This window comes from Protopterus annectens, chromosome 5.part0 (assembly GCF_019279795.1).
Source record: "Protopterus annectens isolate FY-2018-M chromosome 5.part0, PAN1.0, whole genome shotgun sequence".
Lineage (NCBI taxonomy): Eukaryota > Metazoa > Chordata > Ceratodontiformes > Protopteridae > Protopterus > Protopterus annectens.
Genome location: NC_056735.1, coordinates 1,346,040,166 through 1,346,064,809, shown reverse-complemented (window position 1 = coordinate 1,346,064,809; position 24,644 = coordinate 1,346,040,166).

Here is a 24,644-nt window from a genome sequence, read left to right as displayed (position 1 = left end):
CCTAGCCAAAAAGGTACCCTGGCTTTCGCCACCCAAGAAACTTATTTTCCTGTGCCCCTGTCGAGCAGAGTCACAGAGGTGATCCCCGGGGTGAATTTCCTATTTCCCATCCAATCATCAAGAATTTTCTTGAAGAGTGCTAACGAGGAGCTTTGCTTGATATAGATAGGTAGTTTGTTCCAGAGTATGGGAAGTCTCTTGGACAGGAATCTATCCCTTCAGCATATTCTGTTTATTGTGGTGACAAGGTTTAGGTCCCTAGAGCGTGTAGTTCAGAGGGACTGGGATTTCTTTAAGTGGAGCATGTCAACAGCTCTGGGTTTGACATAGCATTGTATGTTAGGCAGAGATTACCTCTGAGTAGGTGATTTGCAATGGAGTAAAGCTGGAGTTGTTTGAGATGGTCTGTTTGAGGCCAGTAATCCTCTTTGTGAGGTATTTCTGCGGCCTTTCCAGTTGTTGTAGATGTCTTGTGAGGTACATACCAAAAGGGGCGTTGTACTCTATAATGGGTCTAATGAGTGACGAGTAGAGGGGAACAATTACCTCTTTTTTCCTGGATGAGAAACCTTTTGTGATGTGGTGTGCCATGTAGAAAGATTTCCCGACTACTGTGGCGATGTGATTATCAAAGGAGAGACTACTGTCCACCTGTGTCCCAAGGTCTCTTATCACACTTTCGGTGTTAAGTAGACTACTGCCTATGTGGTAGTTCATGGGTACAGAGTTTTTACTAAAGGAGATGACAATGCACTTTTTGGCATTGAGCTTGAGGCCATGGCTTTGACACCAGGTATCTGTCTCAGTGAGGCCCTTTTGTAGGATGTCCACATCATTAGGAGTTTTGATTATGGCTCTTAGTTTGCAGTCATCTGCAGACTTCATTAGCCAAAGACCTTCTGTGTTAGCCTGTACTTCACAAAAGTAGATACCAAACAGGAGAGGACCCAAGACTGAACCCTGTGGTACCCCACTTGTCACTGGTCTGAAGTTGGATTTGGAGTCTGCTACTTTCACAGTGTGGGTTTTGTCAGTGAGCCAGTTGACAACCCATCTTGTGACATAGGGATTTATACCTAGTTTAGTGAATTTATGTATAATACCTGAATGGAAGATGGTGTCGAAAGCCTTGGCGAGATCAAGATAGGCTGTGTAAACTACCTTACCCTGGTCTATGGCTTTGATGACTTTCCTCAAAGCAGTCTATCAGGTTTAAGAGACATGATCTGCCTTTTACAAACCCGAACTGGATGGGGTCCAGAGTTTGGAGATTACCAATGTCTTTGTTTATATGTTCCATTATGATACGTTCCATGGCCTTGCAGAACAGGCTCGTCAGGCTAATGGGGTGCTAGTTCTGGGGGTCTGTGGTGGCTCCCCCTTTGTGGAGTGGGATAACCGTCACTGGGCACCATTCAGTGGGCACAAAGCCTGAGGTGAGGCTATGATTGAACATGGTACTTAGGTGGGGTGCCAGTTCGTTCTGTAGTTTGTGTAGAATGCAGCCTGGGATGTTGTCAGGTCCCATGGATGCTGTGTTCTTGACTTTGGAGAGTGTGGTTTTTACCTGTGCAGTCGTGATTACAGGAACTTTGCATTCTTCCGGTATAGAGATGGGCCCTTTAGGAGGTGAGAGGGGGATAAAGTTAGCACTGAACCTATCTGCCAGGATGTTGGCAATATCAGTTGGTTCTGTATATTTAGTGCCATTGTGCTGTAACTCAGAGCAAATCTGAGTGTTGACATTGAGATTCTTGACATAGCTATAGAATGCATTGTAGTTGTCTTTAGAATCAGTGGGGATTTTGTTTTCGTAACTAGCTTTGGAGGATTTTATGAGGGATTTCTGCTTCTTACTGAGGGTGACCAGGGAGTTCCTCCAATCATGGGATTTTACTCTTTTTTGCAACAGTTACTTTCTTCTGTTGTAGAGTTTGTTTATGGCAGGGGACCACCAGATTGGCTTCCTTTTTTTGGAGGATAGCATCTTGGTTCTGTTAGGGATAGCACAATCCATGTACTCGTGTAAGTGCTTATAAAGTGCATTTGTGCAGGATTCAGCAGTCGTACCTCTATTGTCCGTCCGCATGGCTGTCGTGAAGTTTGCCACTTCTGTCTTAAGAAGCGTGAAGTTGGCTTTGGAGAAATTTTTTTACAGTGGTTTCCCTAATGGGGGGTGGGGGCGGAATGTGGATGTCTAGGGTGATTAGCTTGTGGTCAGATCTGACCAATGAGGAACTGACCTCTGGTGTGGAACACCGGTCGCCCATGTTGGTAACGACCAGGTCTAGGATATTGCTGCCCCTGGTGGGGGGTGTGGATAAGCTGGTCCAAGGCACTGGAATTTATGAATTCCAGAAAACGTTGAGCAAAAGAGTTGGTACATGAGGCAATGTTTAAAATCTGTCCCTATTTTTGGGCCTTTGTCCTTACATTATTTTATGCTTTGTCCAGCTTTTTTGTGCTAAGAAGTTGAGAGGTATGCATAAGCCTACACCCAATGGTCCACCAACAGCAACGCCCATAAGGCAAACATATGCTTTGCCTAATACTCTTGTGGGGACTCCATTGTGAGACATACAGATGCTCCACCCACTGGGTTAGACAAGGAGAAGATAATGGCTAGTTGCCTATCTGGAGCCAGGATCTGCAATATCATGCACACACTGAAGTCACTACGCCACGGGTACCAATATAATTGTATCATAGCCCATGGGGGTGTAAATGACCAAAGATGTGCCTCACTGGACTATATGAAAAGAGACATAATGGATCTCTCAGAATATTGCATTGAGCAGCATTCTACCTTCACCAAGGATGAAACCACAGTATGAACATAAAATTACTTGATTCGAATAATTGGCTTCATTTTTGGTGTCACTGCAGGGGGATACAATATGTGTCAGCATGGGAGGAATATGGTCAACAGACCACATTGCTTTGCCAAGGATGGGCTTCACCTGTCTCCTCTAGGCTTTTGGATAGTGGGTAAAACTTTATCCACCCCTTAGAGTCATTTTAGGTAATGCTAAAAAGAGAAAACTATCAACTTAGTGAAAAAGTCTCCAAACAATCTTAAGGTGTTATTGCTCAATGCTAAAACCCTGAACAAAAAACTCCCTGCTCTACAAGCCCTCTTCAGTCTGGAGAATGTAGATATGTGTGCCGTGACTGAGACTTTCTTCAAAACTATTGAAAGTACTCTGGCATTGCAAGGCTCCATAGCTTTCCACACATTTAGACCAACAACAGCACAAACTGGGACTAAAGGCAGAAGTGTCTCAGTCTATGTTAGCAACAAACATACACTTAAATTGGTTAAATAGGATGATACCACGGAGCTCATCCATGTGCACGTCACAATGGATAAGGTCCGTCACCTTATTATGGTTAGCTACAAGTCACCATCTATGCAGAATTACTCACAGAGTCCCTATGCAAACATAAGAATGGCTGCAAATAGGCTGCTGTACTTACTAGATATAAACCCAAAGTAAACAATGAAAACAAACCCCACTGGTGGAATCCTCACCTAAGCAAGGTATATAATGAAAGTAAAAAGCTGATGGCCAAAATCAGCAAGACCAACTCCCTTAAAAACAAGTGCTCACTTATACAATTAAACAAGAAACTAAGAGGTCTCATCAAGGCCAACTGTGAGGTCAGGATAGCTTAACAGGCTAAGGGCAATCACAAGGGTGTCTTCAGCTATGTCCAGAACCTTAAAGGTTCCACATAGCAGTGTGCTGAACTAGTGCTGAATGGTACCACCTTCTCCAGTCAGGGTGAGATAGTAAGTCTACTGACTGATAAATTCAGTTTAAATTTCATCCTTCACCCCCCCCCCCCCAGCTCCACCAGGTAAAATCCTCTCCAACATACCACCTCCAACTACTATTAGATATTTTTTGCAGGGGCATGCAAACCCAGAGCCCCCCCCCCAACACACACAGCCATTCCAGTGTCCCATTCCATGGCTATCTCTCCCCAGTTACCATAAACACTATTCAAAACTCTCAGTGCTCCATGGAGGATAGCTTCCTGTTTGGATGCATTTCAATACATTTGTATCTCTGTCTCAGGCAACCTTTATCAATGATATCCATTACACAGTTACTTTCAGCTGAAACGTCAGTATGAGAACAACTGGCTATTTACAAAGGGATGTTTTAAAGTCAGAGAACACCCTTCCTATCTCCTCAGTACATTTCACAGGTCTGTTGGCGGTTGGCACTATTAAGCATGCATCATCACAGTAACGGTAGTTGGGAACCCTGTTATTCTAGCAGCAACTTTCTAAGTTTATAATAAGAGCAATATTTAAAATCAATCCCTTTTTTTGTACTTTGTTCCCTGTTATTTGAGGCTTGCCAGGCTTGGCTGTGTCCTGATTTCTTGTGCTAAGAGGCTGAGAGAGGTACAGAAACCAGAGCCGGATCAAGGTCATATGGGGCCCTAGGCAGGACACTGGCTTGGGGCCCTGACATCATGACGTCATCATACCCCCCCCCCTAAAAGTAATCTGTCCATGTATGCATGAGCACTAAATGACATCAAGATGAATAATTTCCCCCCAAAGATCCCTTCAGTAGCCCATCCATGTGTACACTAGTACAAACATGACCTCAAAACAAATCATTTCCCTCAAAGATCCTTTCAGTAGTCTGTCCATGTATGCACCCAAGCACTAAATAACATCAAAATGAAACATTTCACACAAATACCCCTTCAGGCTTCAGATGTCTGTCCATGTATGCACAGAAGTACCAAATGACATCAACATAAATCATTTCCCTCGAAGACCCCTTCAGTAGTCTGTCCATGTATGCACAAGCACCAACATGAAACATTTCCTGCAACAACCCCTTCAGTATTCTGTCTGTTCATTTATGTATGCACAAGTTCCAAAATGAAGCATACCCCAAGACCCTTCAGTAGTCTGTGGGCCCATGTATGCATGTATGTATGTATACACAAGCACCAAAATGAAACATTCCACTCAAAGACTCCTTCAATAGTCTGTCTGTCTGTCAACGTATATATGCACAAGCACCAAAATGAAACATTCCCACAACAATCCCTTCAGTGGTCTGTTCATCCATGTATGTATGTATGTACAATCATTAAAATGAAACACCGCCTCAAAGACCCCTTCATTAGTCCATCCATCCATGTATGTGTGCACATGCACCAAAATGAAACACACCAAAGACCCCTTCAATATTCTGATGTCCATGTATGTATGCACAAGCAGCAAAATGAAACACCACCACAATAATCCCTTCAGTAGTCTGTTTCATCCATGTGTGTATGTACAAGCACCAAAATGAAACATCCCCCCCAAAGCCTCATTCAGTAGTCTGTCCATCCATGTACATATGCACAAGCAGCAAAATGCAAAAGCCCCCCAAAGACCTCTTCAGTAGTCTGTCCATTCATGTTTGCATGCACAAGCACCAAAATAAAATGCCCATCCCCCATGACCTCTTAAAAAGTCTCTCTGTCCATGCAGGTATGCATAGACAACAAAACAAATCCCTCCCAAGACCCTTCCAGTAGTCTGTCCATCCATGTATGTATGCAAAAGCACCAAAATGAAACATCCCCCCAAATACCACTTCAGTAGTTTCCCATGTATGCACAACCACCAAAATGAAACAGTCCCCCTAATGACCACCCCCTCAGTAGTCTGTCCATGTATGCACAAAAAGCAAATGACATCAGAATGAATCATTTCCCAAAGGTTCCCTTAAGCAGTTTGTCCATGTATGCAAAAACACCAAAATTAAACTTTTTCCCGAATGACCTGTTCAGCAGCTTGTCCATGTATGTACTAAGGAGCAAATGACATCAAAATGAATAATTTTACCAAATGACCTCTTCAGTGGTCCATCCATGTATGGGCACAAGCATCAAATGACATCAGAATGAATCATTTCTCACAGAGATCCCTTCACTAGTTTGTCCATGTATACACAAGCACCAAAATAAAAAATGTCCCCTGGGACCCTCTCAGTAGTCTATCCATGAGTGCACAAGCACCAGCATGACATCAAAATGAATCATTTCACTCAAATACCCCCCAGACTTTAGTAGTCTGGCCATGTGTGCACACAAGCATGAAATTACATCAAAATGAAACATTTCTCCCAAGGATCCCTTCAGTAGTCTGTCAGTGTATGAACAAGCAACAAAATAAAAATTTCCCCTATCAACCCTCTCAGCAGTCTGTCCATGTATGCACAAGCAAAAGTGGTGTCAAAATGAATCATTTCCCCAAGGTTCCTTTAAGTAGATTGCCCATGTATGCTCAAGCACCAAAATAAAACATTTTCTCCAATGACCCCATCAGTAGTTTGTCTATAATGCACAAGCCTAAAAATTAAACATTTTCCACAACTACTTCTTCAGTAGTCTGTTCATGTATGCATACAAGCACAAAATTACATCAAAATGAATGATTTCCCCCAAATATCCCTTAAGTAGTTTGTCCATGTATACACAAGCACAAAAATTAAACATTTTCCCCAATGGACCCCTTCAGTAGTTTGTCTGTGTAGGCAAAAGCACTAAAATGAAAAAGTTTCCCCAACGATCTCTTCAGTAGTCTGTCCATGTATGCACACAAACACCAAATAACATCAAAATAAATAATTTCTGTCTGTGTATGTATTAGATGCTAGCAAAAAAAAACAAAAAAAAACAAAAAAGCATTTAGCAAGTCTTGAAATGCTATTTCCTTCAGTTAATGTTAAAAGATGCCTTAGATCTTCACCCAATGCCTTTCCCGCCCGGTTAAAAAACAGCAAAAAAAAAAAAAAAAAAAAAAAAAGATAAAATACATAGGTAAACTGCATAGGCTGCAAGAAGACAGTTATAATGTATTCAACATACGACCAGCACCATGGCATTGACAGTAATAAATGGACTTCACTGAAATAGATTATTTTTTTTCTTTTTCTTCAAAGTGAGCATCTCGACTGAGGAGTTGAGGGAGGACTGATTTCATGTTGGTCAGGTCAGCAGATTGCAGAGTAGTAACTAAGAAAAGGAGCGACAATGTCACACAAACACAACAGTTTTAACTGCCAGTGTGACCATCTGCTTATGTGACCTGTGAACTCTGAGCAGACTGAACTATTAAGTCAGTAAGGCTGGGGGAGATGTAAGTTAAAGTGGAAAATGTACAGTTTTGCCAGTACATTTTCTGATTTCAACAAATCACAGATGTAACTTAAGTCAAAATCCAGGGGGGTGCAAGTGCACCCCCTTGCACCTGCCTGCAGATGCCCTTGGCTGCTAGCACTTGCTAAAGCCAAGAACACCACCTTCATGGGTCCTGAAAACATCTCCAATTGCCTCCTGAACAGTCTAAAACATGATCTATCAGAACCACTGGAGGAACTCTTCAGTTACAGCCTTGAAAAAGGCTACTTTCCAAGGGAATGCAGAACCACAGCAGTCATTCTCCTCCACAAGGGTGGACCATCATCTGATTCAGGGAGCTCCAGATCCATCAGTCTAACAAGCCTAATATGAAAAGTCATGGAATGAATTATCATGGAAATGATAAACAAGGACATTGGCAATATACAAACACTGGATCCATCCCAATTTGGCTTTGTTAAGGGAAAGTCATGCCTACTTAACCTAGTATACTTTATAAGAGGGTCACCAAGGCAATGGACAAGAGAAAAACAGTGCATACTGCATATCTTGACCTAGCCAAGGCATGTGATGCAATATTTCACTCAGGCATTGTTGACAAGCTCTCTGAGCTAGGCCTAAAACCCTGCATAACTCAGTGGACTGCCATCTGGTTCACAGATAGGACCCACGAAGTTAGGATTGATGAGACCATCTCCACCAAGAAACGGGCCACCAGTGGAATACCCCAGGGCTCTGTGCTGGGCCTGCTCCTGTTTGGCATCTACTTCTTGGAAGTTAAGGCTAATGATCAAGACCTGTGGCTCACCAAGTTTGCAGCTAACTCTAAATTGAGAGCTATTATAGATTCACCCCCAAGACACAAACATCTTGTAAGAGGGTGTAACATAGACAAAAACTTGGTGCCAAACCATGGCATAAAACTCAATGCCAAAAGTACATTATAATGCCTTTTGGGAATCTGTCAACCCAAGTTAATTGCTCTTTCAATAAAACAACCCTAAGAGTCAATTCAGTAGTAAGGGATCTGGGAACATATGTAGACAGCAACCTGGACTTTAATCAACATGTAGCGAAGAAATCAAGAAAATTATTCTATACCGCTCAACTTATAAGTAAAGGTATGGTATCCAGGTCCAAGGAAGTTATAGTACTACTCTACTTGGCCCTTATCAGGCCTATCATTGAATACAATGCCCTGTTTGGCATGTATCTAACCAGACACTTGCAACAGTTGGAATGCCCACAAAGGTTTCTCGCCAGGAAAATTTGAACAATGAATAATCTGTATTCAGTCTCCTACAGGCTGCTGAGAGTGGATCTTTGCCTGGCTTACAAGGCTTCCTCAGACCAAGCCCTAATTGATCTGTTACACATGTGCAAAACAAACAGTACAAAAAACACTAGATCCATGGATCATATTTTGCTTGTGACATAAATAGAACATTCTGGAGAGACAGATATGTGTTCCAAAGGATCCCCACAATATGGACTAGGCTCCCCAGTGGCATAAAACAGAGTTCATCCCTGACCCTATTCAAACAGACCTTGACAACTGGATGTGAAGTCATAAATTTCTCCCCAGTCTGGCCCCCATGCCCCTTATAAACAGAGCCATCAATAAGAAAAGTGTTATCCTGACAGCTCCACTCTACAAATTCCTACTTACCTCCCTACTATCATGCCCCTCCCCATATAGACACCCATGATACTCAGGACCCAAATGGTTTGGGGTGCATGGCTAGGCTTGTAAGTGCCCTAGTGGTCATTAACCTAGTAACAACCCATGAACCTGTGAACGATCGGGATCACCTGGCCAATCACACCCCTAACACTTCGTACCTGGGGTGGTTATCCTCTTCATTCTGCTCTAGCTGCACTACAGTTGGGCTGCAACCCTACTGAGTACAACAGGGGGGCACCCAATTGCCCACCAACCATCTCTGGTGGTGCTTCACTTGACAGGAGAACAATTATTCTTTCCAGTGATACTGCCAGGGGTGAGCAATATATGGCATGCAGGTAGTTGGTAGAAGTGGGGAGGCAGCTAATAGACTAGTGGCTGGAAGCCATTATTACCTCAGGCAGGGCCTTGTGGGGATGCTGGTCAGGGTGCTGAGCAACCTCCATATGGTATAACATAGGAGTGCAATACAAATGGTCAAACTGGCCCTACCCTTCATTCTGGTGGTTCCCTTCCTTCTGTGTCACTGCCATCCCCTGTTTGTTACCCAGTCCTACCCATCACCAATGTCCTACCTTTGTTTGTGCACCTTTAGTTTCACTGACTCCCATTCCCATACTTCTGAAATTCTTTGTGCAAGAATTCTGGACAAAGGCATGGACAATGGGGGAACAAAGGCCTAAAATTAGGGACAAATTTGAAATATTGCTCCTTTAGCCTTTTAATGGTTGTGAGAATAATAGGTTTTTGTTAGCACTCATTCTTTGAAGGACATGAAGTGTAAAACTCAAATATCTGCTATCATATAGTGAGTTCACTCTTCCATGATTTGCCTTAAAAACACAAATTTTAAAAGGAGCACAATGAAAAATATGAGGCAAAATGCCCCTCACCCTAACAACCTTACCTTACATCCTTCCCTAGTTTTCCCTCTCAAAAAAGGGAAAATGGCCACCTGCCTCCCCCCCCCAAAAAAAGAAAAAAAGTATAACCTTCCTCCCTCTCCCCACTAGCATTCTTACCTTGCCTGTTTTCCTTGTGTATCCTTTTGCTCTGTTCTATGCAACCATTTCCACCATCATTATGGACGAAAACAGATTTAAACATTGGAGTAAGCCATTTAATGTCACTTGCTTGTTTTCCTGTATTGTTGTAAAGTGCAGCAAGTGCACAAGCTGAGGTGTGTGCATTCTTTGTGTATTTTCCCTATTACATGCCTTGCCACAGCTTTGGGATTTCATCCTACACCGTGTGTCCTGTGATTTTTGTTAGAAGTTTCTTAATTAGCAGCAGACTGGGCTGTGAATTTCCATCTGCTTAACTGATAATTAATCTCATTCTGCATCAAGCCATGAGCAATACCTGTAGTAGGTATACTGCAATTGTGCTAAGTATGTTTTCTGAATTCCAAGGCGTGAACATTTGAATATAACTATTAACTCTTTTTTCTTACAATACTTTCATATTTATTTATGGCAGCCAACTAGAACTGCAAACATAGCAAGTAAAGCCCATTCCTGCTCTTCAAATCCATGTGTCTTTCATTTATCTTTCTTATTTCCATTGTTCACAATTGTAATGTTAAAGTTGTATCCCCATTTCTAAAATGTACATTGGTATAGTTTCAAGGCTGTAGTTTGACTGTTTAGCTCACTGCTTACCAAAACATGCTAGTTATATGGGCAATCAGAATATAAATCTAAATATATCAGTACATAATGACTCATCTTATGTAGTCAGGACTTGTCACCTGTTTGTGTGCATTGATATAGGTACACTGGAGCCCTTGGCAGGGTAATGGACCCGAGCCCATAGTCATACCAATATTCTATTATTTGGCTTTCTCTCCCAATTTACCATAAAACATTATTCAAACCCGTCAGTGTACATGCTATTTTCTTCTTTACTTTTACAGTTATTACAGGAATTTACATTTAATTTAAGTACTGACAGCTATTTGCTAAACAAAACAGAAAACTCTTTGGCATGTGGAATAGTAAACTTCTTTTCCTTTGAAAATCACACTTAATGAAAGTGCATTTGGCAAGCCGTTCAGCTATAAGAAATGTGCTGGGATTCATAGTCAAAGGGCATATAGTGAAACACTATATGAATGGTGCAGGGATTCAAAATGTAATGTGTAATGAATTTGCTAACACTAGCAGCCTGGGAGAGCCTACTGGATGCAAGTGTCCCTTTTGAGTGCCTTGGTCAGTGTCAGACATTAGATAAATTAAGACTAAATGCTTTAAACTTTGCACTAACAGATTATAGCCTTCTTCATTCACACTAAGCACCAGACAAACTCTGTTGTAGCCCAGCACAGTGTGTTTCACACTCATGTGCCTTCTAAATTAAAAATGATTCATAGTTAAATTATTAACTGTAATGTTGTAGACTTCATGTTGTCTAGTTTATTTACAACCAGACAATAAACACACTGTTAACTAACCAAACAAGGACACCAAGTAGCATACCCAATGAACATGATTCTTATAATGATGCTCCTGTTTACTACAGTTGATTTATTTCTTTACATCATAACTCATCTTTGATGCAGGAACCAAGTATTTACAGACACACGCACACACACCCACACCCACACACACACACACACACACACACACACACACACACACACACACACACACACACACACACACACACACACGCACCGTTGACTATCAGTTGCAGTCTATCAGTTATGGTCCCTTGTATGACTGTTTATACCTCGTCTACTTGCTTACAATCAAATGAATGAATACATGCATAAATAATGACCTAGAAATGGATTTCAGCTTGTTGCTGGGAGAACTCTACAGTGCAACCTATTGCACCCCTCCATGTTCTCCCAGCTTAAGAATCAGTGAAAGACCCAAAATCAGGAACAGAATTTAAATATAGCCTTTGTATAAATAGACAGTTACTAGTATAACAGGTTTTGTATTACAACCATTTCTGAAGGATATGAAATCTGAAATGTACAATTGACAGCACTTTACCAGCAAACCATACCTTTTTTTAGGAACATACCAGAAATATGAGGCAAAATTGGGTAACGTTGAAAACTATGCTCTTTTTCAGCTCACACACACACACACACACACACACACACACACACACACACACACACACACACACACACACACACACACACACACACACACACAAACCACACAGATGTGACCATCAGTTGCAGCTTCTTGTATGATTGTATGCCTCATATATCTGCTTGAGAACAAGCAAATGAATAAATATATAAATAATGGCTCAGAAATATATTTCAGCCTGCTGCTGAAAAAATGTACAATGCAACCCACTGCAACTTCCCTCTGCCCTCTCAACCATTAGCTCAATAATCAAGACACAAAGGCCCACAATTAGGAACATATTATACTTTAAAGGTGCTAGAAAAACAAGGATTGCATTAGAAAGCATTTTCTTAAGGATACAAAGTCTGAAACCCATGTGCCTGTTATTATTTAGTAACAGCAAACCAGAACAACTTACCAGAAAATTACATTTTATTCTTGTAACAGATCCATAGAACCCTCAACTTCTTTGCTCAAAAATTCTGAACAAATTCAACATTCATGAGGATTGATTTCAAATATTATTTTACCTGTTTTGTTAACCAGGTAAGTGTCCATTTACAGAGCTGACTCTGGAGTACTGTCAGGTTCAGTGACTTGCTGAAAGTCACACAGAAGACAACTGAAGGTGGAAGGGATCAAACCCTCCACATTTGGCTACAGGAAGTAGTTTATTAACAGGACAGAACCTTAAGTGCCAGACAACTCTAATTCACTGAAAAAGTTTACAGTACAACAGGTTTTGAATTGGCATGCATTTTCTGAACAATATGAGTTATTAAAATCTGATGACTGGCATACTAAATGTAATGCTTGGTGATTTACCCGACAGAAATCAAGTTTCACAAGGGATGGCAACAGCATGGGACAATGTTAGCAAACTTGTGTAAAACTGTGAATAGATGAGAGGCAAACACAAACAGACATATTTTATTAAAAAATATTTATTAAAAAAAGTTAACAGTACAAAATGTTTTGCATTGAAAAACATTTTCTGAACAAAAAAAACTATGAAACAATAATGAATGGCAGCTTATGATGAATATGAGACAAAATCAAAGACATTCTGCAAATGCACACACACACACACACACACACACACACACACACACACACACACACACACACACACACACACACACACACACACACACACACACATCAGTTCCACAGTAAACACGGAGACATCTTCAACATTGTGCAGCACTGTTTTTTTCCTGTACTAGTGTCATATTGCAGGCTTGTCTGCTATTGGCGTATTTTGACTGTGACAAGCTCAAGGAAGTATCTCTCATTGAATCTACATTTGAGCCAGTGAAAGAGAAGAAACTAGAGCTGTCAGAGGTCAGAACAGCAGAAGGGCAGACCTTTTTTTTACATGCTTGACATTTATGACCCTCCCCATCTCCTTCCAGCTAGCACCAGCCCTTCAGCAGCTGCCTAGATTCCCTTGTGCTGGAATGCCCCTCCTTGATCTTTTACAGAGTTTGTATGTTCTGTAATTGCCAACCCCTCTTAAACAGGGCCAGTGAGCATTTATTAATTTATTTATTTATTTCCTATTTGTTAACTGGATAAGTGGGCTGGTCTCATGGCCATTTTCATTCATGACCCAGGCTCAACTGAAGAGCATTAGCAAACATAAGTATACAATAATATAAAGGATCAAAATAGCAGACAGAGAATAATTATCTTCTTCTTTTTCCTGGTTAGGGGTCGCCACAGCGGATCACCTGTCCACTCATGATTGGCAGTGGAGTTTCACAGTGTTGAGTTGCCAGCCCAGCACCCAACCTTCCACAGAAGGAACACACATATGCCTAGGGCCAATTTAGAGTGTCCAATCCACCTACAGCATGTCTTTGGCATGTGGGAGGAAACCGGAGCACCTGGAGGAAACCCATGCGACCACAGGGAGGACATGCAGACTCCACACAGAAGGCACCACAGCCAGGGATCGAACTACAGAACATTTTGCTGTGAGGTGGCAATGCTAACCACTGCACCACCATGGACGCCCTAGAATAATTATCTTCTAAAGTAGAAAAATGTGCAGTAGTGATAGCAGATTAAAACAGTACATTGCATTTACTTTAAGATGCATATTTACAGTTTGTACACTAGCATTACAGGAAGGGCAAACAATTGTTTATAAATGAGATGAAATACTGTCTTTGTAGTTCACTCACTCAACTGTATTCCGTTTATCCAATATACTTTATGTATCCGATATGCTTGAAGCATTTGATTCATTTTTTTTTTTTTGCATAATAGTGTTTTAACTTTGTGTTTTTTAATAAGAGTTGTCATTTTCTACTGTTTGGGGGATTTTTATTCCATGATACTGGTCCTATTTTTTGCCATTGCCAGCCATATTAGGTGTGTGCGTAAGGCTAGAGCATCATTACTGTTTTGGAGGCAGTGCATAGTTGTTCTGATGAACAGCACTGTGTGCAGACATGGAAAGTGCTTAGTGTCTGTGCATAACATATGCATTGACAGAGAAACTGTATTTACACTGAGCCTGGTATACACAGGTTTTTATGGCACACACAGGCCTATGTTACCTTAAACTTAAGCCTGTGCTGCACTGATACCAAAATATATTATGTTTTAACAAGTTATAGAAATAGCTTCCAAATAACTAGACAATGAATCACAGAAGACTGAAACCAGAAGGCCAAGCAATGTTTCTGCTAACTGCTACTGCCAAAATGCTACAGTATATCTTTGCAGTGGATCAAGGACTTTGCAAACACCTTTAAATATTCCATCTTTGAAGTCATCAAAATCTGGAGAAAAGAACGCAGTTACTATATATTTATATATATATATATATATATATATATATATATATATATATATATATATATGTGTGTGTGTGTGTGTGTGTGCGCGCGTGCACGCAAAATACAGTGTTTTTCTTTTTTTCCAAATCCTGATTGATTCTGACAGTGACAGAAACAAAGCCTGGGCTCTGTTACTGGTATTCTGTGAGTCGTCATCTTGCTCTGTGAAGTTTAGGCCATATCTTTCTTCTGACTCATCATCTCAGCTCAGTGAAACTTGATTCATGTTATTTTAAATATCTGCAAGATCTTCTTACCATCTTTTATTCAATGACCCTTAGCACTGCTCACACAGTGTATTGTCCAGCACCAGTTCTGTTTCAGTACTGTATCTTACTTAGAGGGCTCATTCCTCACTTTCTATTTCTTACTTTCACCTGAGCTTTCTGTTTTCCTTTGCTAGCTAACACTGTTTTTGCATAATCTGTATTAAAGGAACACAAACACCAAAATGCTAAGCATACATTTGTGGTTTTCATTTTAAAAATGGGTATAATAAAGGTTACTGAAACTGTTGCATTTGGCAAAGGTAGTGCAAAAACACAGAGCTGGAGTTAAATGCTAGATGCTTCTCAGATATCAGCAGCATAAGTACACTGATGGCATTTTATATGTCCAGTAGCAAGCATACTCACTCGAACTGCATGTAAAAGTCCTCTTGATTCATTATAGTGAACCAGTGTGCCTCAAATTCAGTTTCAAATACAAACAAGATGTGCTGCTCAAAAGCCCTACTACAACCTATTAAATTTTTGAACGTCAAGCACAAATTAGAAGGGTAGTTCTTGATCTTTGATCCTGTTGGCGCTGTCATCTTAAGGGCAGGAAAGCCGGATTAAACATACATTTATGGAGGAAAAACAAACACACGTGAAGGCAATCAATCTGGTTAAAAACAGAAGAGGGGAACAACCCTCGCTTCCTCCTTTTATTGTAAAGTACATGATCACATGACCTCTCTTGACCTCTCTACACCAATGACGTCAGTGTAAGAGCACACATACAATCATTCACTCTCTTTTATTATTATAAGCAAAAAAAGATCAAATTAATGTATCCAGATCTCCATTCTCCATAGCTGAAGATAGATCAAGCCATCATCCTTCATTGTTACTATTTTTATTTATTTTATTTCTGGGCCTCCTGTTTCCTTTTCTGTCTGTTTGTGTACTTCAGAAAGAAATGTCAAACAATGAACTAGGAAGAGTAGTTACATAATGAAATTTCTGTTGCCAGCAGCTTATGTGCACAAATTCCAGCTAGGGATTAATTGGGAGGGGGACCTGAGCAGTCAAGAGTTGACCATCCTCTTTTTCTCTAGGGAGTGTGTCTGAGACTAGATATTTATTCATGGTGATGTTTGAGCAGACAGCCTGTAAGGGGGAAGTATAGATCATAGAAATGTAACTTTGAAAGTGACCCTAAATGAAATTACAGCAAAAAGGAACAGGTAGGCTGAACACAAATTAGATATAAACATAACCTTCAAATATGATGTGGTGTTTTACCATAGTAGTCTCATTTACAATACTTTCCACACCCTGATGATTAGCATAACAAGGTGTGGGTAACAAAAGAAAGAATGCATAATAAGAGATGTATCTGTTAGCTACTGGCTGGGGGGTAAGAAGGGACAGTGTGCATCCATTCCCAAGTAATTATTCCTATCTCACATCAATGCACACACACACACACACACACACACACACACACACACACACACACACACACACACACACACACACACAAAATATACGCAACACAATACACACACGCACACCACATTCATGTGCAAATGTACAAACACAGAAACACTCACAGTAAATTCATTTTTTAATTTGGAGAGACTTCTGATTGCTTTCCTATATTTCCTCCTGCCTGTTTGCTTCCTGTAGCTAAAAATTCACTACTATGCATCTTTTTTCCTGCCACTCTATCCTCCCTGATGCTTGTCTGTCATTTATTATATCTCTTTTCCTTACCTCCTTCTTCTCATCTGTCACATTGCTTAGCTTCTACCGTATTCTCCTTATCATCTTCCTGACTTCCTGTTTAGGTAGCACACAACAGTCTCACAGAAAAAAAAAATGTCACTCAGGTGGAGATCTACTTACACTGTTTTTTTTCTTTTGAAGTCAGTTGATATTTGTTTCTTCTTCCCTCTGTCGTGAGCTAGGAGTGAAAACACAGAAGGCCCTTTCTGCTTCTACTATTTGACACATTCCTCTTGTCCATATGCTTTCTTGTCTGTTATGCAGTATTTCATTGCTTAAAACATGATCTCCACACACACACACACACACACACACATATATATATATATATATATATATACACACACACACACACACACACACACCAAAATACTGAAAACTGAAAATACTAAAAACATTTTTAATGCAGGGCAAGCCGCCCTACACCCCCTGCTAATTATATATACCAACTCTAAGATTACACAACAGTGGAGAAGGTGCAAATTCCATCGTTCAGTATTTTGAGATTCAGTCTCTTGTTTTTTCAGTTTTGTGAAGTAGACCCATATATATATATATATATATATATATATATATATATATATATATATATATATATATATACTTACTGAAACCGATAATCTTTATGAAGAAAGATTAATAAATGCATCCATAACTTCTATTAAAAAATGGAAAATAAAAAATACGGAAGGAGGTGAAGAAATGCAACCCACAGTGATTCCATAAGCTTTTGTTCCTTTTATTCAGTATAAGTTCCGATACTGAATGGTGCTGCGGTAGCGTTGTCGCCTCACAGCAAGACGTTGTCCCGTTCGATTCTCAGTTAGAGCGTCTTCTGTGGAGACATGCATGAATGGGCGTACCTTCATTGAAGATTGTGCGTGAGGGCCGGCAACTCAGCACGCAAAAATCAACTGCCAATCATTAGCGGACTGGAGTTCCGTTGTGGCGACCCCTAACCGGGAAAAGCCTAAGGACACAACAACAACAACTGAATAAAAGGAACGAAAGCTTAAGGAATCACTGTGGGTTGCATTTCTTCACCTCCTTCCATATTTTTTATTTTCCATTTTTTAATAGAAGTTATGGATGCATATACATATATATATATATATATATATATATATATATATATATATATGTGTGTGTGTGTGTGTGTGTGTATTTGTGTGTATGCGAGCCGAGCATGCACTGTGAGATGCTTTGGTAGCTGTGTTCTTGACTTCTTTTTGCTGAAAGGTTTTGTTCAACATGAATTGCTTTCAGCTCCACCTTGCACTCTCAATGAGTAGTTCATGGACCTTGCTTGTAGTTTGATAGTTGACAGTTCTGGGATTGCATATCCATTTGAATCAATCCAGTAAATGTAAATGAGGAATCATTTCCTGCAACCCAGCTTCACGGAATGGTTTGCAGACTCACAGGATTTTAAGATTTCATTCTTATGCAAAGTGTGGAATTCAGTAACCATTCTCTTTACATAGTCCTTGTTTAATGTCTGCAACATAGAATGACAACATTTTTCCTTGGTTGCTTTGGGTCGTTACCTTTTGTTTACAATTCTCTAAAAACAAGTGGAATTTGCAATGTGCTATGGAATTTGGGGTCACAAATTAAAATACAGAGGTCACATACCAGAGCAGCTAGTAGAAAAAGGAATGAGCTATTTATCTTTGTTGTAACAGACACTGTGGCTGCCAGGCATAAGGACTGACAGAACACATTGTGAAAGATCAACCTGAAATATCTCTGTTATTGAAACATTTTTGTGAGGACTCAGTAAGTAACAATAAATATTAATAGACAGTCAAAGTAATTTGGAAGTATGGAATATTATGGAATGCACACATCTTGCATTTTATATTCTCAGGTCAGGTACACTTGCCTTCCTTGCTCCTTTTAATGGCTTTTTGCCTAGAGAGCAACAAAACTACATCTACAATAAAACTGTCTTTCGGCTTTTCCCGATTAAGGGTTGCCACAGTGGACCTCCAGTCCGCTAATGATTGACACCGCGGCCTTAAAAATACATCTACAATAATGTTTCTTTATTACTGCTTTCCTGATTCTGTACTTGGCAAATTCAGTTATTTAGCCAGCCTTTATATTCCCTTTATGTTATAACACCCCCCCATATGTATTTTTATTTTATTTTACATTTGTTGACTGGGCTAGTCTAACTGGATATATGTCCATTTTCAGTAGAGGCCTGGGGAGATAAGTTCCATGAGAACAAAAATCAAAAACAAACAACTCATAATAACACAAGATTCATAAACAACTATACACAGGTACTATGAACTTTGAAGGAATAGTTCAGAAATTATCATATAAGGTAGACAATCCATTCATAGTACAGAGTAAATGCAGGTAAAAACACAGACTACAGGTTGTTACATAAGAAAGAAGGCAGGTTAAACAATAGTTATTATAGTAAAAAAGGTTGACTCAATCATCTTAAGTTTCTGGAAGATGCAAATAAGAGTGTATAGTAGGACAAGGGTATGTTATATTTAAGGAGAGTAGAACTTGATTATAGAGAAGAAGAGGGTTGGCAGAGGCAAGATAGAAGAGCTAGTTGCTTAGTCAGGCTTTGTACAGGGGCACAACCAGTGTGTTTTGAGAAAGAGTTTTAGTTTACTTTTGAAAAGTGATATAGAGAGTGTGGCGATTGGGGAGAGATGGGCAAAGGCTGCCAGCCTAGTCAAATAGAATTTGATATATAATTCTGGCATTTGTAAATAAATGTAAAATACAGGCATGTTTCTTGAGTGTAAAGAATACTGTGAAATGTGGAACTGCAAAATATGTGACAACATTGCACTCTACTGGCCCAGTGAAGCATGTTGTACCCTTTCATGTTAGAATTCGGCTAAAGGGCGGCTGGATGAAGATTTCATGCCCATTGTTTTAAGGCTAAAGTTTATGACTAAAATTTAGTTGAGGAAGGTGCTTTATTCCTCTGGTTTCTGCTAGCATATACATGTGAAATGTCTTCTATTGTTGTAAGTTTCTGTGCAGGTGTTAGATTGCTAAATAATGCAGTTTGTTTGCCTGGGAAAACCTAAGTGTTAAAAATGATGTAATTTGGGGAGGGACCCAGCAAACATGTTTGTTAGTAATGTTTAAATACTATTTCTCACAAGAGACTAAAAGCATTTTGATCTTGGATATCCACTTATCAGCACTCTGCCTTGTGCTTACATGTAAGTCATAGCACTGTGATTTCTAAGAATAGTTAAAGCTAGTAAAGATTAATTAGATAATTTTCTTTGAAATCAGACCTGTCCTACTGTATTATTTTAAGTTTCTGTGTGATCTCTGAACTCTTAGATATCTGTGTGGTGTAGTAGTTTTGTCTTATGTTTTAATTATTTATTTTTAAATATTTTTAAAACCTTCTACCTGTGGCTGATTTGTGTAGAGATAAGCTCTAGAGTACATTGCATATTTATAGAGGTTATTGTAATAGGCCACTCTAAAGTAAGCCTTGACTGTTAGTCATACTACCATTGGATATTAATATTGCACAGTAATAATTGGGCACCCTTTTAAGGGCCTTTTAGTAGCTGATGTTATTAACTAGGTGGTGGCAGTAATTACTACCGTATAGTCTGGGTAAAGGGGCACAGTTGGAGAATCTGTGTCAGCCTTTCCCAGGAGTGTCTGTGAAGTTGTATAAATACTTATCTCAAAGTGTGGGTGTGTTGTGTCAGCTACTTGGTAGGGGCACGAAGCACTGGTTGGACAGAGAGGGCACTGGAGGTTTTAGCTTGCCCAGTTAGGCTGAGACCTGGACCCTATAACTGTGCCAGTGGGGAGTCTTATTGGGGACCTGGTAAGCAAGGGAGCAACCAGCCCCAGACTGACTGTGATCTCTCTGTGCACTTAAGGGAAATTGTACTTTACTGTGTGTATTAGTTATCCTTTTCTCTTCTTGGAGATGACCTCCCTGGTGTTACTGGTGAGGATTGAGGCTCCTTGATTGCTGGGCCAGAACACAGTCGTCACAAGTGGTTTGCAGTGTTGGGATCTACTTCACATACTAATTGGCTTGTAATGGTGTGTGTTGAGCAAATTCCTGTAGCTTATGTACAGTGATCTCTAAAAGTGTTTTGTACTCTAAAACAGCCACGCAATGTATACTCAAGAGTTCAGATCACAATTGTTTTATTTTTTTGTTAGCTTAGTGTTAGTCAGGGAGAGCAGGCAGCATGTCAGCAGAAGAGTATGGAAAGTTGACAAGGAGCCAGCTGGCAGAGATTTGCCAGACTAGGGGACTGGTGCATGGACACCTGACTAAAGCAGACCTGATTGCAGCCTTGGTTACAGCTGCATCAGAAAACAGCAGCCTGGAGGACAATCAGACTGACAGTGGAGATACAATATCCTTGGAGAATGGACAGTTCAACCTTTCTGCAGTGGACTTAAAAATCCAGCTGGAGCTAAAGAGACTTGAGTTGGAGGCCAGGCATATGGAACTAGAAGCAGCCGAGAAAATGAGGAGTCTGCAAGATGAGGAAAAGGAACAGCAGAGGAGGCATGAGAGGGAAATGCTGACTCTTCGCCAGAGTCATGGAGGTAATGGACCCCAGGAGCACAAGAGGTCAGTAAATTTCTTCCACAATTTAAAGTGGGGGATAATTTTGATGGCTTCATTCACATGTTTGAGCGGGTATGTAAACAGTATGAAGTTGACCAAGGGCTCTGGGTACGGTTCCTGACTCCCTTACTCCATGGTAAAGCTGTAACCTCTTTAGCAAAAATGCATGATATTGACTGTTTTGATTATACTGCTGTAAAAAGACATTTGTTAGAATGTTTTAAGCTAACACCTGAAATGTATAGGAAAAAGTTTCGTGAGCATAGACACAAGGCAGATGAAAATGCATGTGAATATGTTGCTGAACTGAACACTTATTTTCATAGCTGGGTGAGTGGATGTCAGGTCACCACTTTGAAGGGCTGGCAGACCTTTTGGTAAGGGAACAAGCCCTTAGCACTTTGCCTGTGGACATGAGGATCTGGTTAGTTGATAAACAGTGTGTTACTTCAGAGGATTTGGGGAAGAAGGGAGACCTATACCTAGCAAGCAGGGCAGCCCTGCACAGGAAGGGGACCCCCAGTACTGCTCATGGGTCTAAAGGAACCCATAATGGGCAGCAAAGACTGCCCCAACAGAATCTACCAGTAGCAGGGAAAGCCACTAGTCCAGGTACACATCCAGGAGCTAGGGTTAAATGTTTTTAATGCAACCAGTGGGGCCATGTGGCATACAGATGTCCACAGAGGCAAGGTGGGGAACCAAAGGTGAGGGAGCCAGTAAGTAGGAAAGACAAAATGCCAACAGTGGGTTGTCTTGAGACAACAGGGGTATGGAACTACCGTCCAGTAGATGGCCTGAGAGGGAAGGATTTGGATGAGGCAGTACTATGTACTTATGCAGTTACATGAAGTGAGGCTAGTAGACAAGCATGTGGGTCTGGTAGCCTGGGGAGACCCAGACAGACTGCATACTTGCAGCCAGGACTGCTGAGGTGGTTACTTCAGGGAGTGAGCTACGCTGTAGCAGTGAGACTGAATGTGAGCCACAGCTGCTTGTGGGTACTGATGTTCCCTTGGACAGGGTAACTGCAAAGGTAGAGGTGAGTAGTAGTACCCAAGCTGACAGTGAGGCACTACTGTCAGAGGATGCCAGACTTCCTGTGGAAGGGGAGCTGGGAAGGGTTACAAGGAGAGACTTGAGACAGGCTCAGCTCTCAGACCCTACGTTGCAAGGCCTGAGGCAGGTAACTAGGCAGGCACCTGATTCTTAAGGGAAGGGGCAATCTGTATACTGGAACAAAGGGTTACTGTGCAGAGAGTGGACCCCTGAGGGAGGGCTAGAAGGTGAGAGAGTACAGCAGTTGGTAGTGTTTGGGCTTACAATCTGATGCTTCTGGCCATAGCCCATGATATTCCCTTTGCAGGTCATATGGGCATAAAACGTACAAAGAGGCATATTATGCAGAACTTCTATTGGCCTGGAATTTCCAGAGATGTCACATGGTACTGCAGGACCTGTGAGCAGTGCCAAAAGGTAGGCAAGGCTGGAGACAAGGTGATAGCTCCTTTGATGCCTTTGCCTGTGATTGAGGCACCATTTCAGCGGGTAGCCATGGATATTGTGGGTCTTCTGAGTACCCCAAGTTCCACAGGGAAAAAGTATATCCTCGTGATTGTAGATTATGTTACATGATACCCTGAGCCAGTGGCTTTGTCATCCATTGAGGCAGAGAAGGTAGCAAATGCTTTGCTAGAGATTTTCAGCAGGGTAGGTTTTCCAAAGGAAATACAGTCTGACAGAGGTGCCAATTTTATGTCAGGCCTGCTGGCTTGTCAGTGGAAGTCCTGGTTGGTGACGCACATGAAGACCACCCCCTACCATCCCCAGACTATTGGTCTTGTTGAGAGGTTAAACTCTACAATCAAGTCCATGCTACGGGCATTTGTAGATCAGTTTAAGAGGGAGTGGGACAAATATTTGCCCCATCTGTTGTTTGCTTACAGAGAGGTTCCCCAGGAATCGACATTTTTTTCGACCTTTGAGTTGCTGTATGGGCATAGGGTGAGGGGACCTCTAGATTTAATTTGAGATGAGTGGGAAGGTGAGTGTGAGTCTCACAAGGAGTCTGTTGTGGCATATGTCCTGAACCTTACGACAAGACTTAGGGAACTCATGGGTCTGGTCCAGGAGAACCTGGCAGAAGCTCAACAACAGAAAAGGTGTGGTATGACAGGGATGCTCGAGCTAGAGAGTATGCTGTAGGGCAGCAGGTGATGGTTCTCATTCCTGTCAGACATAACAAGCTGCAAGCAGCTTAGGAGGGACCCTACAAGGTTGTAAGAAAGGTAAGTGATGTTAACTACATGGTGGAAGTGCGAGGAAGATGGCAGGGGCACAAATTGTACCATGTTAACATGATGAAACCTTACCATGATAGGGAGGCCCTTGTGCTGAGCAATTGCAGTGGATTGCAGGTGGAATCTGAGAGAGATCTTGTGACTGATCTCCTCAGTGAGGCTCGGGCTGACACCTCGGTGGAAGGGGTAGCAATGTCCCAGCAGCTATCTCCTAGCCAGGTTCGAGAAATGCAAGCAGTGTTGCAGGAATTTGGCTGCATGTTCACCGGGAAACCAGGGAGCACCCACCTGGTGCAGCACCAGGTGGATACAGGACCCCAAAGGCCTATCAGGCAGGCCCCTTATAGGGTGCCTGAGAGAGTCAAACAGACTCTGAAGGAAGAGGTACAGGAGATGTTGGAACTGGGGTGATTCAAGATTCCAACAGTCCCTGGGCCTCACCAGTGGTGTTGGTGCCAAAGATGGATGGCAGCAACATGCTCTGTGTGGAGTACAGGGAATTAAATAGTCACATAGAGATGGATGCTTACCCCGTGCCTAGGACAGATGAGGCCCTAGAGCAGCTGGGTGGGGCTAAGTATCTTACAACCATTGATCTTACCAAGGATTACTGACAGGTGCCCTTGACTCCCAGTGCTAGAGAGAAGTCAGCCTTTGTGACTCCTTTTGGCTTGTATGAGTTCACAAAGATGCCCTTTGGAATGAAGAATGTCCCAGTGACTTTCCAGAGGCTGGTAGATCATATCTTAGCAGGAGCAGGAGGGTTTGCCCTTGCTTACATGGATGATATTGCTATCTACAGCCATTCCTGGCAAGAGCACCTTCAGCATGCCAAGGAGGTGCTGGGCAGACTACAGAGGGCAGGGTTGACCATTAAGCCGAGCAAATGTCAGGTGGGTATGGCAGAGGTCTCCTACCTAGGACATAGAGTGGGGAGTAGTAAGATAAGGCCAGA